The 13,147-nt window shown below is 51.6% G+C and overlaps 1 protein-coding gene across 2 annotated transcripts in view; it reads left to right on the top strand.

The window, feature by feature from the left end:
- Positions 1-13,147, top strand: part of ASAP1 (ArfGAP with SH3 domain, ankyrin repeat and PH domain 1) — a 190,056-nt gene that overhangs the window by 41,333 nt on the left and 135,576 nt on the right. The window lies entirely within an intron of this gene.

The raw sequence follows: 13,147 nt of genomic DNA, 5'->3' as shown, positions 1-13,147 counted from the left end.
CCAGCTCCCAGGTGAATGCGGGACCTGGGGGTGTGCAGCCTCCGTCTGCCCCGTATGCCCGGATGCTGACCCCCCGGAGGCCGGAGGTGGGCAGAGGGGGCTGAGCGACCCCACCCACCCACCCAGGAGGAAGAGGGATGGCCCTCCCTATCTGCTGCCCTTCCTGCGTGCCGGGCAGTCTGCTAGATGCTTTCCACATCATCCTGACCCTGTCACAACCCGAGAAGTAGGTGGCGTCAGGCCGAGGGAGGGGAAGCAACGTGGCCAAAGTCACCAGCAAGGGACAGGGAGAGAGATGGCCAGTGAATGCTCTGCTCCCGGGCTTGGCAGGGCTCAGGCAAAAAATCCTGAAGGAAGGAGAAGGCGACTCAGGCTGGGACTGCTTTATCCCCAGAAGCCCTACCCTGGTCCGGGGCCTACAGTCCGGGGTGGGAGAGAGATCTGTGCAGACAAGCCCCCCCATTTGTCCCCCCTCTTCAGAGGGTTTAGCTGTGCCCGAGGCTGCTGTGCCAGCAGGACCTGCCTGCTGGGCACCTACAGCCATGAACTGAGAGCAGAGGCCTTGCTGCCTGGAAGTGTCAGAGCTGAGGCTGCAGGAAGCACAGCTCCTCCTGTGCACACCCTCCAGAGGACCTTGTGGGTGTCGGGGGACGGGGCCAAGGACAGAGCGGCTTCCTTTACAGCTTTGAGTGAACTGGCGATAGGGGGAGATGGGGAGGTAAGGGGGAGCCCCAGGGCTGTGAACGCCTCTGAACCTCGGTGATGAAAATAGGACATCTGCCCTGGAGCTTCGCACCGTCTGTAAGTGCCACAAAGCACCACTCCGCTCCGAGCAAGCCATACCCATTTCTGCCGCGGGAGACGGCACTGGGGGAAGTTCGGAAAGCAGGCCGTTCTGTCCAGATGGGTTCTCCTGGGCTGGCTTATTTGAGGTCTGGGGAGCCCTCTGTAGCATTGAGAAGCTTGCGCTTCTGTGGGCAAGCGGCTCTTCATACGGGGTTTTGCTGCTTGCTCTTCAGACCGGGGTGTGTGTAGCTCTGGTCTAATGAATCGCAACTGCAGGAACGCATAGGCTGCTGCAGGAGGTAGGTCCAGGTAGGTCGATGGTGCCCCACTCCTGCCCCTCCTGGGACCCCCCTCCTTGCCTCCACTTGCAGCTGCTGCCTGGCAGTCAGTGTGTCTTTGATTCCAGAGAGGAAGGGAGAGAGAGAGAGAACCATTAGTGATGAGAGAATTATTGATCATCTGCTTCCTGCATGCCCCCCATTGGGGATTGAGCCTGCAACCTGGGCATGTGCCCTGAGCTGGAATCGAACCTGGAGCTACTGGGCTCATAGGTTGACACTCAACCACCGAGCCATTCAGAGTGTCTTGATTCCCGAGCTGGGGATGTTTGGGGCCAGAGAGCCACACCCTTTCCCAGGCCCTAAATTTTAGGAGGAGAGATTTCTGCTGGTTCTGGGTCCCATCTTGCCTGCCAAGTGCTGCAAATTAGTATGAACGCTTTCTGCCAGTTGAGGATGCTCTCTAGAGTTCTTTCTGAAGTTAAAGATGGTGATGGAACTGAATTTTGAAATTCAGTTGGAGAAATATCACCAAACTAGATGTGTTTGTAAGCCAAAAGTAAATGATCATTTTTCTTTCCTTTTTTTTTTTTTTCTTCTTTGTGAACTGTCAGCCTTGTGCTAACCTGATGCTTAATGTCCAGGATTACATGGAGTTGCCAGGCGTTCCACCCCATGAAGGGCCAGTCCTTCACTTAATTGTGATGAATTGGAACCTGCTGATAATGGAGCGTTTTGCATCCTTTTTTCTGCACTAATTGTGTATGCCTCCAAAGGGTGTCACGTTGATTAGACGAAGCGGTTATTTTCCTTCTCGATAACTTCTTCAGTGCCTGCGAATAGTGCTGTCAGTTGTTTTTAACTTTCCCTGTTGGCACACTCAGATAGTGTTACTGCATTCTGTTTGGGGGGTGATAAGGGTAAATAGTTGGAGATGCTATTTGTAGGGGTATGTGCCCATAATTTCACCAACCGCAGAGGGTAGGGTAAATGTTGCTCTTGGTCTTAGCTTGAGTTAACTAAGTTTAAAAGCAAATGCAAGGCGCACACACGCGAGTGTATGGTATGTGTTACTGTTTTACAAGGTTAGAAAAATAGATCAGTCCTAATACAAACGTGATCACCTATGAACTTGAGAAGGAATTGGAACCAGGCTACAAGTTTAAAAGTGTCATGGCAGAGTACATTGATAACACTCATGGTCTCAAAAATGTAACAGTAACTCTTTCACTCAGAATGGCACAGCAATTTTGTTACTCTCTTTTCTGAACTTGAGGACAGTACTGGTCAGGAAGTCATTGTCCCCAGACTGTGTCTTTTAACTCTTGAGTCAGTCCATGAAATTGAACTCTAAGTGATTTTCATTTGCATAAATGTGAAACATACCCTTTAGTTTCTTATTGATAGACTGGTGGTCCAGTGCACGAATTTGTGCACATTGAAAGGAAATTAATTAGAAATGTTTTAGTAGTGCTATTAGCCCTTTCTCTATAATAGAAGTGTCGACCAAATTCATGATTGACAGTGGAAACATCACGTGTGCGATTGGTGCCAGCAAGAGCTTTTATATGTATTGCACATGTATGAGTCATCTTATATATATATATATTAAACTTGCTTAATTAAACTGCTTTCTGATATAGCTAAACTTTTTCCAGCCCAGTGAAGCACCCCTACTTCTCTTTCAAGTAATTGTCAGCAACACAGCAGTAAATTTCTAGGAACCCCTTTCACATCCCTTGTAGTTCAAGGTTCCGGTTCAGGGTTTGGGTTCTGGAGAAGGCCAAACACAAATGGAAAGAGACTAGGAAAAATTTAATTTGGCGATATGGGAGCCCAGGCGGGAGCCCACCTCCAGGGGGAGGACTACCGCTAGGCTCTGGCCTTGCTATTGCTTTTATTGGGACTATGGGATACACCCATTACCCTTAAACAGGTTTGGTATACACCCATAGCCCTTAGACAGGTAATAATCGGATTATCATATCAGTAAGGATTTACATGATTACAAGATGGGGAAGTTGCCTCAGTTACCATTGTCTCAATTAGATAGGGAGTGGTTGGCCCTGACCTTTCAGAGCTTCAAGGTTGACCAGCCTTTTATATCTTTCTAGAGACAATGATCGGTTTCCGGAAAATATCCACATGAAGCAGATTATTATTGTAGATCACACAGGGAGAGCAAAGGGTAAAATATTTAACTGCAGCAGTGAGAAAACCTGAAGTCATTTTCAAGGTCCACCATTTCTTCTTTTCAGTCGGGCCAAGTTTCTAAGCTGTCTAAATCTCCGTTTTCCGGCTAATGAAATAAAATAGGATTCCACTGTGTCTCCTGTCTACCTACTCCAGGTCTTCTGTGAGGATCAAATGAGATGAGGCATGGGAAAACGCTTCACAGACATTTGGTTAAAGTGTGAAATACTTCCACCTGTGTTGCTGGGCTGAAGAAACTGCAAGGAGGCTAGTCATCACTAGGAAGAGGAAGCCGGTGGAGCTGTGCCGTCATTATCGGGACAGACACTTAGCATATTAGCCTTTTATATATATAGATAACCACCGCGGTTGAATCACCCCTACCCTCACCCTTACCCCAGCTTACATGTATGTCAGGTACATTATTGCATGTATCTTAAGTGGATCAGAATTCAGCTCTTAACAAATCTGGGCCTTAAGAATATTAAAGAAAAGTTTCAGGGCAAACTACTGAATCTTGTTGGTTTGTGCTTTACAAGTGAGGCACTTGGGACCTTTCGGACCTCGCAGACCACCAGTGGCCCATGGACCACCCGCTGGCGACCACTACTTTAGAACACTGTTGGTGTTATCTTGTGCTTATTCTTAGGAATAGAACTTTTGGGTACTTTTTTGGTGATGTGGAGACTCAGGAATAGATACAATATTAACTTGGGCAGTTTGGAATTATTTCTCTTGAAAACAATCTCTTCTAGGTCTAGTGATTAAACGTCTTTCTGTTCGTTTACTATTTTGCTCTCTGGGGTTCCTAATTAGCATGCGTAAGTCTCAGCTAAAAACCTGTCTTGAGCTCCAAGCTTGGAATCTGCATTTAACCCACTCTCTCCCTTCTGCTGTGTCACTGGCAGAGAGAGGGTTTTGCAGATGTCGGGGCCTTTGCTGAAATCTCTCTGTACGGCACTCTAGGACAGGGGTCAGGAATATGGTAAAGGAGGCAGAGGCTCCTCCTGGGCGAGGGGTCCCCAGGACTCGGGGAGTCGGGACGTGGCTGGCACACAATGAGTGGCTGCCTTCGGGAAGCAGGAATGGGTTGGCTGCCAAGGCTTCATCCTGGTGGAGAGCGTTTTCCAAGCAGAAAGCCAGTGTTTTGCTTATTCAGCAGCCAGAGCACACTGACGCGCGCTGTTTCACTCGTGACCGTTTGGAAGTTCTGAGTAAATGACTGGGAGGCGAGGAGAAGACAGCTTTCCTGAGGATGGAGCAGGCAGGCACCCCAGCACCACTGTCTGGGGAGCCAGTAGGAGAGACCCTCTGTTTTAAAGGCTTGGATTGGGCCCTACCCGGTTTGGCTCCGTGAATAGAGCATCTGCCTGCGGACCAAAGGGTCCCAGATTCGATTCCGGTCAAGGGCAGGTACCTCGGTTGCAGACTCTTCCCAGGCCCAGGCCCTGGTCAGGGCTCGTGCAGGAAGCAGCCAGTTGATGTGTTTCTCTCATATCGATGTTTCTCTCTGTCTTTCCCTCTTTCTCCCACTCTCCCTAAAAACCTTTGGAAAAATATCCTCGGGTGAGGAGTAACAAAAAATAAGGTGAGGAGTAACAAATAAATAAAAATAAAGGCTTGGATTGGTCACTGCTTAGTCCTAGGTGAAAGGAAGAATCTGAGTTTTCTTAAGGGGCCAGCAGTCAAGTGTGGGTCTTGCGTTAAGAGGCTAGCTTGGCTTAACGTGTGCAGGCCACGTGTGCAGTCTGTCCGGGAGGCATGGAATTTTTGGCTGAATGAAGAATGAAGGTGCAGAATGTAGATTCACCATCAAGATCCGTTCTGTCATAACCACAGTAATTACCAGTTATTAGCTTTCCTACTACGGGCAAGCCCTACTCCTACTTAACACTTGCATTCACCCTACTATTATCATTGACCCCACCCCACCCCTCCCACCTCACAGCAGATAAAGTCTTGCCCACGGTTGCACCCACAGTAAGTAGTGGAGTTGGGAATGAACCCCACCCTGTGGCATCTTCCTGCATGCCAGTCAGGCTTCACCTGTGCTTCCTTTTTACACCTGCTTTTTGGGGCATCCTTCATGCTTTCTGGGCCTTCTGTGGACTCTTCACGCACCGGGCCTCTGTACAGGGCTTGAGGAGATAATTTCTGTGGCCCCCAGTGCTCTGGAACGCAAGCTCTTTGGTCCTCTGAAATGTTGAAAGCTGATAAACGTGATAGGAAGTGCTTATTTATATAGCAGCTGCTCAGCTAGGGTGCAGTCCTACTGAAAAAGCGGTCTCGGGAAGGGTACATTTGCCTGCAGAAGCAAAGAGAGAAGGAACTGGACCCACGCTCTTTCAAAAACAAGCCTGAAACCTATTGGTATTCCAAGCTCATGCTGTTTGCCCTCTATAGACCATCTTTAGGCTTTAAAAAACATCTTCCATGTCTACCCCCCAGTGTCTGGTTGCATTCAGTCCTTTTCTTACATATGAGTAAACCAGGGCTCAGAGAGGCCTAACAGTGGGAAGGAAATTAGACCTGATTGCTCAGGTGTCCTGACTCCCATCCCTGGCTCTTTGCACTCTGCTCACAAAAGCGATGGAGGCTGGAGGTGTTTTGTTTTTTTTTGGTTTTTTTTTTGGGTGGGGGGGTTGTGAGGAGACTCTTCCCTTGCTGCTCCTTAGAACTTGCTTCCAAGTAAGATGGGCAGAGAGTGAACTTGAATTTAGGAACCTGATCTTGCAGGCCAGCCTGCTCTCTTACAAGACATACTGTGACCCATGCGAGGCCACAGCGGACATCACAGGACTCCCTGGTGCCGGGCTGAGGCTTCGCTGGAAGCACTGGTGTGGGGTTGGCCACTCAGCCCCTGTCCAGGTCGTTGCGCTTAACGTCTGTGGGTCGGGAGCCTTGGCGAGGGTGGTTTCCATTTACGTAACCTAGTCCCCGGGGACCAGAGCCAGGCCTTGGGTTCAGCCGTCCCCACGTGTGTCACTTAAACATGAGTAAGCGATGGGCTGGGGATCACTTTGCAGCTGAGCCTCGGTTTCCTCATTTGCTAAGTGGAGGCGTTCTGAGTCTTAAAGGAGACCATAAACGTGAGGCACTCGGGTGGCTTCATTGCCGGTAAAGCATGGCCCGATGCAGGGCAGGGTCTGAGCAGTCACATGAGTCAGCCCCCCTCCTGTCGGGGGTGGCGAGGGGAGAGGGAGGCAGGAGCATCCTGGATGGGAAGATGGCAGAGTTCCCTCCACCTGGACCAGTGGTGACATGTGGGTCGAGGAGGAAGAAGCTAATTGCAGGGGTAATTGCAGCCCCATCACTTCCCGGTGTGTGTCTTCGTTTCCTTGTGGGGATTGTAACCACCTCTTATTGAGTCAGTGTCTGCAAAGGGCTTAGAGCAGTGCCGGGCACTGTGAGTGCTCAGTAAAAGATTACTTTTTTAATAATATGCTTGATTTTAGGGAGGAAGGGAGAGGGATAGAGGGATAGAAACATCAATGAGAGAGAAACATCATCAGTTGGCTGCCTCCGGCATGTATCCCTACTGGGGATGGAGTTAGCAACCTGGGCGTGGTCCCTGACCGGGAACCGAACCAGCGACCTCTTGGTTCCTGGGTTAATGCTCAAGCGCAGAGCCACAGCAGCTGGGCCAGGTTATCCCTGTGTCCTCGTTGCTGGCTCTGTGTATTGTTACTGGGCTAGACCCTTGCGTGTGTAAGTGGGGAGGAGACTCAGTTGACTCATTTCAGAAGGGTGGGTGGTGAGTCAGGTGGCAGAGCTGGGTGTGTGCCTTCATGCACCTGTCATTGGAGGCGCAGGTATGGGACTAGAGGCACCACTGAGCACCTTGACCTTTCAGCGTCATGGTCAGAGCCAATTTGATCTGAAACAGACTGTCAGCTCAGTTTTTTTTTGTTTTGTTTTGTTTCTTTTTTATAGTTTTCTCTTTTAAAAAAAATATATATTTTATTGATATTTTACAGAGAGGAGGAAGGGAGAGAGATAGAGAGCTAGAAACGTTGATGAGAGAGAAACACCGGCCAGCTGCCTCTTGCACACCCCCTACCGGGGATGTGCCTGCAACCAATGTACATGCCCTCGACCGGAATCGAACCCGGGACCCTTCAGTTCGCAGACCGACGCTCTACCACGGAGCCAAACCAGTTTCGACTGTCAGCTCAGTTTTGCTGTCTACTCCGTCCTAGTGGGTGCTACTCCCAAGGAAGGAGGTGCAGCCACCCTGTCCCTGCTTCCTGTGTCACTGCCGAGTCTTTCTGTCTCCTCCCCTCAACCCCTCCACCACGTCACTCCCATGGGTGCATCGAAGCCAGGGCGATGCTGGCCCCTGTGACTTCTGCGGGGGCTTCTGGGTAAGGAGCCACTCTCCCGGTTGCATAATGAATGCGGGTATTTGTGGTTATTTGTGGGCAGGCGCTGGGGGTGCGCTTGTGCCTTGGCCCTGGCCCTGGCCGCCGGCTTGTGTGCCTTCCCGATTCCAGCGTGAAGCACTGAGACCACAGGAATTCTGCTTTGGTTTGGAGGCAGCGCCTTAAAGGGAACAGGGTCTATGCTTGAAGTTGAGTCTCTGTGTGCCTCATGACTCTCTTCTGGGTCCGTGGGCTGAGCTTTTTAAGTATAGGGGGGGGGGGCTTGACCCCGTTTGGTCCTCACAGCGGGCTCCCCCTGCCTGCAGCGTGTCGAGCAGCCCCGGACATGGTGCAGTGTGCGTCCACTTACATCAGATCCGAATTCCAGTGCAGAGACCACGCTGTAATTTTCCCCAAAGAGCTGCAGGATGGGCCCTTGAAGAAGACAGCACCCTCCCAGGAGCTGGGAAGACAAAAGCAGAACCTCCTGTGCCAGGCAGGAAAAGCCCAGAGCACAAAGGCATTTTTTATGCCAACTACTATGGAAAGCTGGGCTGGCCACGGTGAGCGAGGCCACCGCTGTTCCTGCCGGACGTGCTGCGGGTGAAGGGACATAGAAGCTCTTTCTGGCGTGAACGCAGCCCGGGGACTTGTGTTCTGTAGCCTGTGCTCAGGGCTGGGCGGGGCCGGCCCTGTCCCCCTGCGCAGCCTGGCCCCTGGCACGGCGACACTGTCATTATGGAAAACGCTCGACAGAGCTGGGCACGGCCTCTGAGACCATCCGTCCGTTCCCTCTCCTCCACGGGGAGGAAGCGGAGGCCCACAAAGCCCAAGGGTGCTGGGCGCCTTTGTAGGAGTAACAGGCCCCACCTCACCCCCAGAGAACAAAGTGGAGCTAAATCAGGCAGCGTGAGGGTTCATCCGAAGGACTCCTGGAACATGGGTGGTGAGAATAGGAGGAAATGAGGGTGTTCTCTTTGGGGGAACGGCAGACGACGGCAGCCCCAGCACTCCGTACTCCTAGCCCCGTGCCCCACTCCAGCCGATCGGCGGGGAGGATGGGGTGGGACCAGCTTAGGTCAGGAGAGCGCTTGGGCCACGTTGGTGGGGTTAGGTGATGGGCAGGGCTAAGCCTCCCCTCGGGCAGGGACTGGGGTGCGGGGTTCGCCACCCAGAGCACACAGCCAGGCTGGGAGTAAGACCGAGCTCGCTGGCCTCATCATCTTCATCATCATCATCCGTCTTCAGAGTGAGAAGCCAGGACCTCAGGGTTCTCAGGAGAAGCAGTGGGAACGCAGGCAGCAGGCCTGGCCCCCAGCTGCACTGGAAGCGCCTTAGTTTCTCTGCCCCCCTCTCTCTGCAGGCCCCCCCTTTTCCCCCCTGCACGGTCCTCATTTGGGCACTTTGAAGGGCTGTGGTCAGCCCTGTCCTCTAACTGCAGCTTTCCTGATGTGGTCAGGAAAGACCAACATTCCGCACAGGCTGTGGGCAGAGGAGAAACTCCCCGTTGCAAAAATAGCTTTCCATGGACACGAGCTGGACGGAGACGGGGGGAAAGGGGCCGGGGCCGGGCATTTTCTGGTTCGCCGGGCCGCCTGTGTGTGTGCAGGAACAGGCGCTGCTTACAGGCCTTCCGAGGGCTAACGGCTTCCCTCCCTCCCGTGGCTTCCTCGCTGACCAGTGAGTGACACGCAGGATGGAATGTGAGCGTCTTTATTTTCTCAAGATGCAAGGAGTCTTGCTTGGTGTTTCATTAATCATTTTTTTTATGAAGCCCATTTCCTTTCCCTCGTAATGTTTATTCGCATTAATAGCACTTACATAAAATTAGACACTCCCTTCTTATTTCCACAAAGTGCAAAGCAAAATAAGCGTTCGCTGCTGGCCCAGCAGCTGCTGCCGCCTTAATAACAGAGCAGACAGTGAGTACAGTGTTGCCAAGTCTGATCACGTCGTCACCATCCAGGGCATCTGCATTTGTAATGAGAGTTTGAGCACATTTAGGATATGCGGACACTACAGTAAATCACCTACTGTGTGCTGGGTGCCGTGCTGGCTGCCCGACGCACATCATGTCATTTAATGTAATCCAGCAGTTCCTCAGGCCGGTGCTTTCCCCCTGCTTACCGATGGCGAGCCAGGCTTAGGAAGGATTCCAGCCTCAGAAAGGATTCGGCCCATCCCCTGCTCCTTCTCCTTCCAGTGGGGCCTCAAGAAAAAATGCTTGTGAGTAGAAGAGTAACAGAACACAACCATCAGGAAGTAGGCTTTCGCTGACACATGAGGTATCTGGGTTAGAGTGAATAAGTACTTCCGGCAGGGTATTAAAATACCGATTGGATGGCCACAGAAGAGCATCTCTTCCCTCTCATTTGAGGATGATGGCCATTGATTGGCTAATGAGCTCAATTATGTACTTACTCATGTTCCAACCTGTCTTCACTGTCGTACATTGTCACTGAAAGTGCCTCAGGGCCCTGGATGGATCCCTCCCTCTCTTTTTTTTGTCCTGATCTAGTTGGCACTCATAAATTTGACTAAAAATATGAAGGTTATGGTAAAAACGGCATGTGATTTATAATTGTTGAGGGCAGGGCTGGTAAAGGATTTCAAAATTCTGCTGTGTACCTCTCTGGCCTCTTAGATATATGCCTAGCGATTTACACAGAGCAGTCGGAAACCCTCAGTTACTAGATTTGCTAGGACATCGTTTCACAGACTCATGGCAAACCTGGGTGCCCTGCCAAGTTCTGGTCTGCCCTTCCGGGGTCTGCAGCCTGCCACCTGTCTGTCAATGGTTAGCCATGTCTGGAACCAACATGTCATGGTCACTTTTTGAGCCTCACTTTCTGAGTCCCAGCCCTGGACTGAGTCCTTCACGTGGGTTGTTTGTAACTCACACGTCACCCAGGGTGACGGAGCCAGGAGTCAAACCCGGAGCTTCGGGGCTCCCTGGCCCACACACTCACTCCGCCGCCCTCCCCCGGAATGAGAGTCACGTTCGTTTACTCTCTTAGTGGAAACAGGCACACACATATACACACACAATCCTCTGCCGGTGGAAAAGGAAAATATTTCCCCCTGACTTGCTTTGCGTGGGAGCCATTTGAATGTGGGTCATTTATATCTGCCGTCAGGGCGGCCCGATCATGAGGTGGCACTGGCGGATTGATGAGAGATTGGGTGTACAGAGACGGCCTCTCTGACTTCGCTTTGTAAACGGTGAGCAGTGGATCATGTGAAGTTCGGAGCCCGGGGCTCTGGGTTTGCTTGCCAGCAGGAACTCTGCTGCAACTTACAAAACGCTTTCCTATCACTTGACCCGTTTTATCCAGACAGCACTGTAAGGCAACCACGCCACCGTTTCCTCATTTCACAGAGGAAAGTGAGGCTCAGAAAATGGCCATGACTTGTCAAAGGCCGCGGGGCTGACACAGCGGCAGGCTGAAGCTTGTGGTCAGCTCTGTCTCCCATGTCATGCCACCCCTTCTCATGCTGCCATACCTCATCATCTGAGAGACAGACTCGGAGAGGTTTTGTCAAGTCATTTGTGACTTAACACCTTTGGCATTAAAAAAAAAAAAAAAAAAAAAAAGGCTTTTCTAGTTGGACAATTTTGTAATACTTTGTCAGTATCCCCTGTCCACATATATGTACTGTTCATGGTCTTTTTTTCTGAGTGGCTCATCCCTCCTAGTGGTTTTTCACTTAGGGCATGCTCCTCTCCTGGTCTGTCGGTTTTATTTTAGCTTTCACACATGCACAAAAGTAGAGCGATGAGTATGCATCTCACACGCTTCTCTCTCCGCTTCAGCACGGACCAGCCTTGTGCTCCTCTCTGCCCCCACCCCTGATTTTCCTGAGTCAACCCAGGGTGGTTTCATTTCACCCATGAATATTTTAGGACGTGTCTCTGAAAGATAAGAACTTGAAAAACAACAACTGAACCACAGCACCGGGATCACATTAAAAAAAAAAAAAAAAAATGTATAGAGCCTGTTCCTCATATCACCAAATATCAGTCAGTGTTCAGATTTCCTTTTTTTAAATGGTGGTCTTTTCTGAGAAGTGGCACGTGGCTTTTTTCAAAGCCGGGGTCTATTCCAGGTGGCCTTGAGTCGGCCCCACCACTGTTGTGCGAATTGGCGACACGATGGGTTCCTGACGAAGGAGGCTTTCCTGGGCTCACCTGGAACCCAGCCGTGATGCCTTCCGGGTCATGCTTGCTCACTTCCGGAGGCTTCGGAGAGACCCACTGTCAGGTCTGAGACGGCCTCTGAGTACGAGGGGCCTCGGCTTCCTTAGAGGGTCCGATCGGCAGGCGTGGCTTTCTGGAGCCGTTTTCTGGGTGAAGCGCCACGAGTGTACATTTCAGCTCAGAGTGGGTTTAAGTGGGGCTTGACTCTTCATAGAATGTTCCAGGTTCCAAGCGGAATACTTTTCGGGTAGTATCCTAAAGAGTCCTCAAGAGACTCCTGAGAGTAAACAGTGCCAACCTCATTCCGCAGATGAGAAAACTGAGTGTAGAGAGAAACCGTGAGGTGACCCAGATGTGCACTGAGTGGGAAGCTGGGGTTTGTGTCTCTTAAGGCCTGTGGTCTTTCCACGATTGGAGTCTTCCCTACCCACTGGGCTCCCTTCTCCATCCTCCTTGTCCCTTGATGACTTATTATTTCCTATGAGGTTCCAGGCCGTCCTCCTCCCACCCACCCTGCAGTGATGGCCCTGGCTTAGGACCCATGTCCTCCTCCCCAGGGTGTCGGCTGACTCTCCTGGCGGGAAAGCTCATGGTGACTCACCGGGAGGTATGAATGCCTGATAAGGTACCACGGCCTCACCTCTCCCGGAGCTGTGTGCACACTCAGTGCTGACGCCCTGGCCCTACAGAACAGCAGAGCCGTGGGCTCAGGCTTCCGGATGAGGCTGTTGGGAGGTGGCTGTAGGGGCTGAGCAGTGTGGCTGTCTCTCCCCATAGCTTAGCCTGGTGAGCCCTTAGAAACAACGCCAACTTCCATACGTGGCATCATTTCATCTGTGCGTCAGCCTCAGGAGGTGGATGCTCAGGTCCCAGCGTTACCAATGGCGGGAACACGGGGAATGCTACCTGGCTCCCGGCGTGTATTTTATCGCCAGGCCTCACAGCCTTCTGTGATGTAACACTTGGATTTTCAGAGGAGGAGCTTAGGGCGTGGCGGTGAGCATTTTCCCCGGCTCCGGTGGTACTGTTGAAGGGAAAAGACCAAGATCCAGCCTGGGCTCCGTGTCTGCCAGGTCTCTACACGGTTTGTAGTTCTCACCGGAGGTCCCTCAACTGCTGCTTGGGCGGGTCCCCTCGTGATGCTAGACGCTGTGGGCGCTTCACCCAGACTCACTCTTAATGAGTGATGGACAGGAGCCTGGCATGTGATTCTTGACTCACACATCCATTTGGGGGAGCAGGGCGGCCTTCCTGGGGGGCTGAGCTTCACTCTGAAGCTGAGACTTGAGTGTCAGATTCACTTCCTGCTGGAAGGCGCCGTCACTGGCCTC

This window comes from Pipistrellus hanaki (assembly GCF_964339955.1).
Source record: "Pipistrellus hanaki genome assembly, chromosome: 17".
NCBI lineage: Eukaryota > Metazoa > Chordata > Mammalia > Chiroptera > Vespertilionidae > Pipistrellus > Pipistrellus hanaki.
The sequence above is the reverse complement of the archived record's forward strand: the minus strand, read 5'-3'. Positions and strand labels throughout refer to the sequence as shown.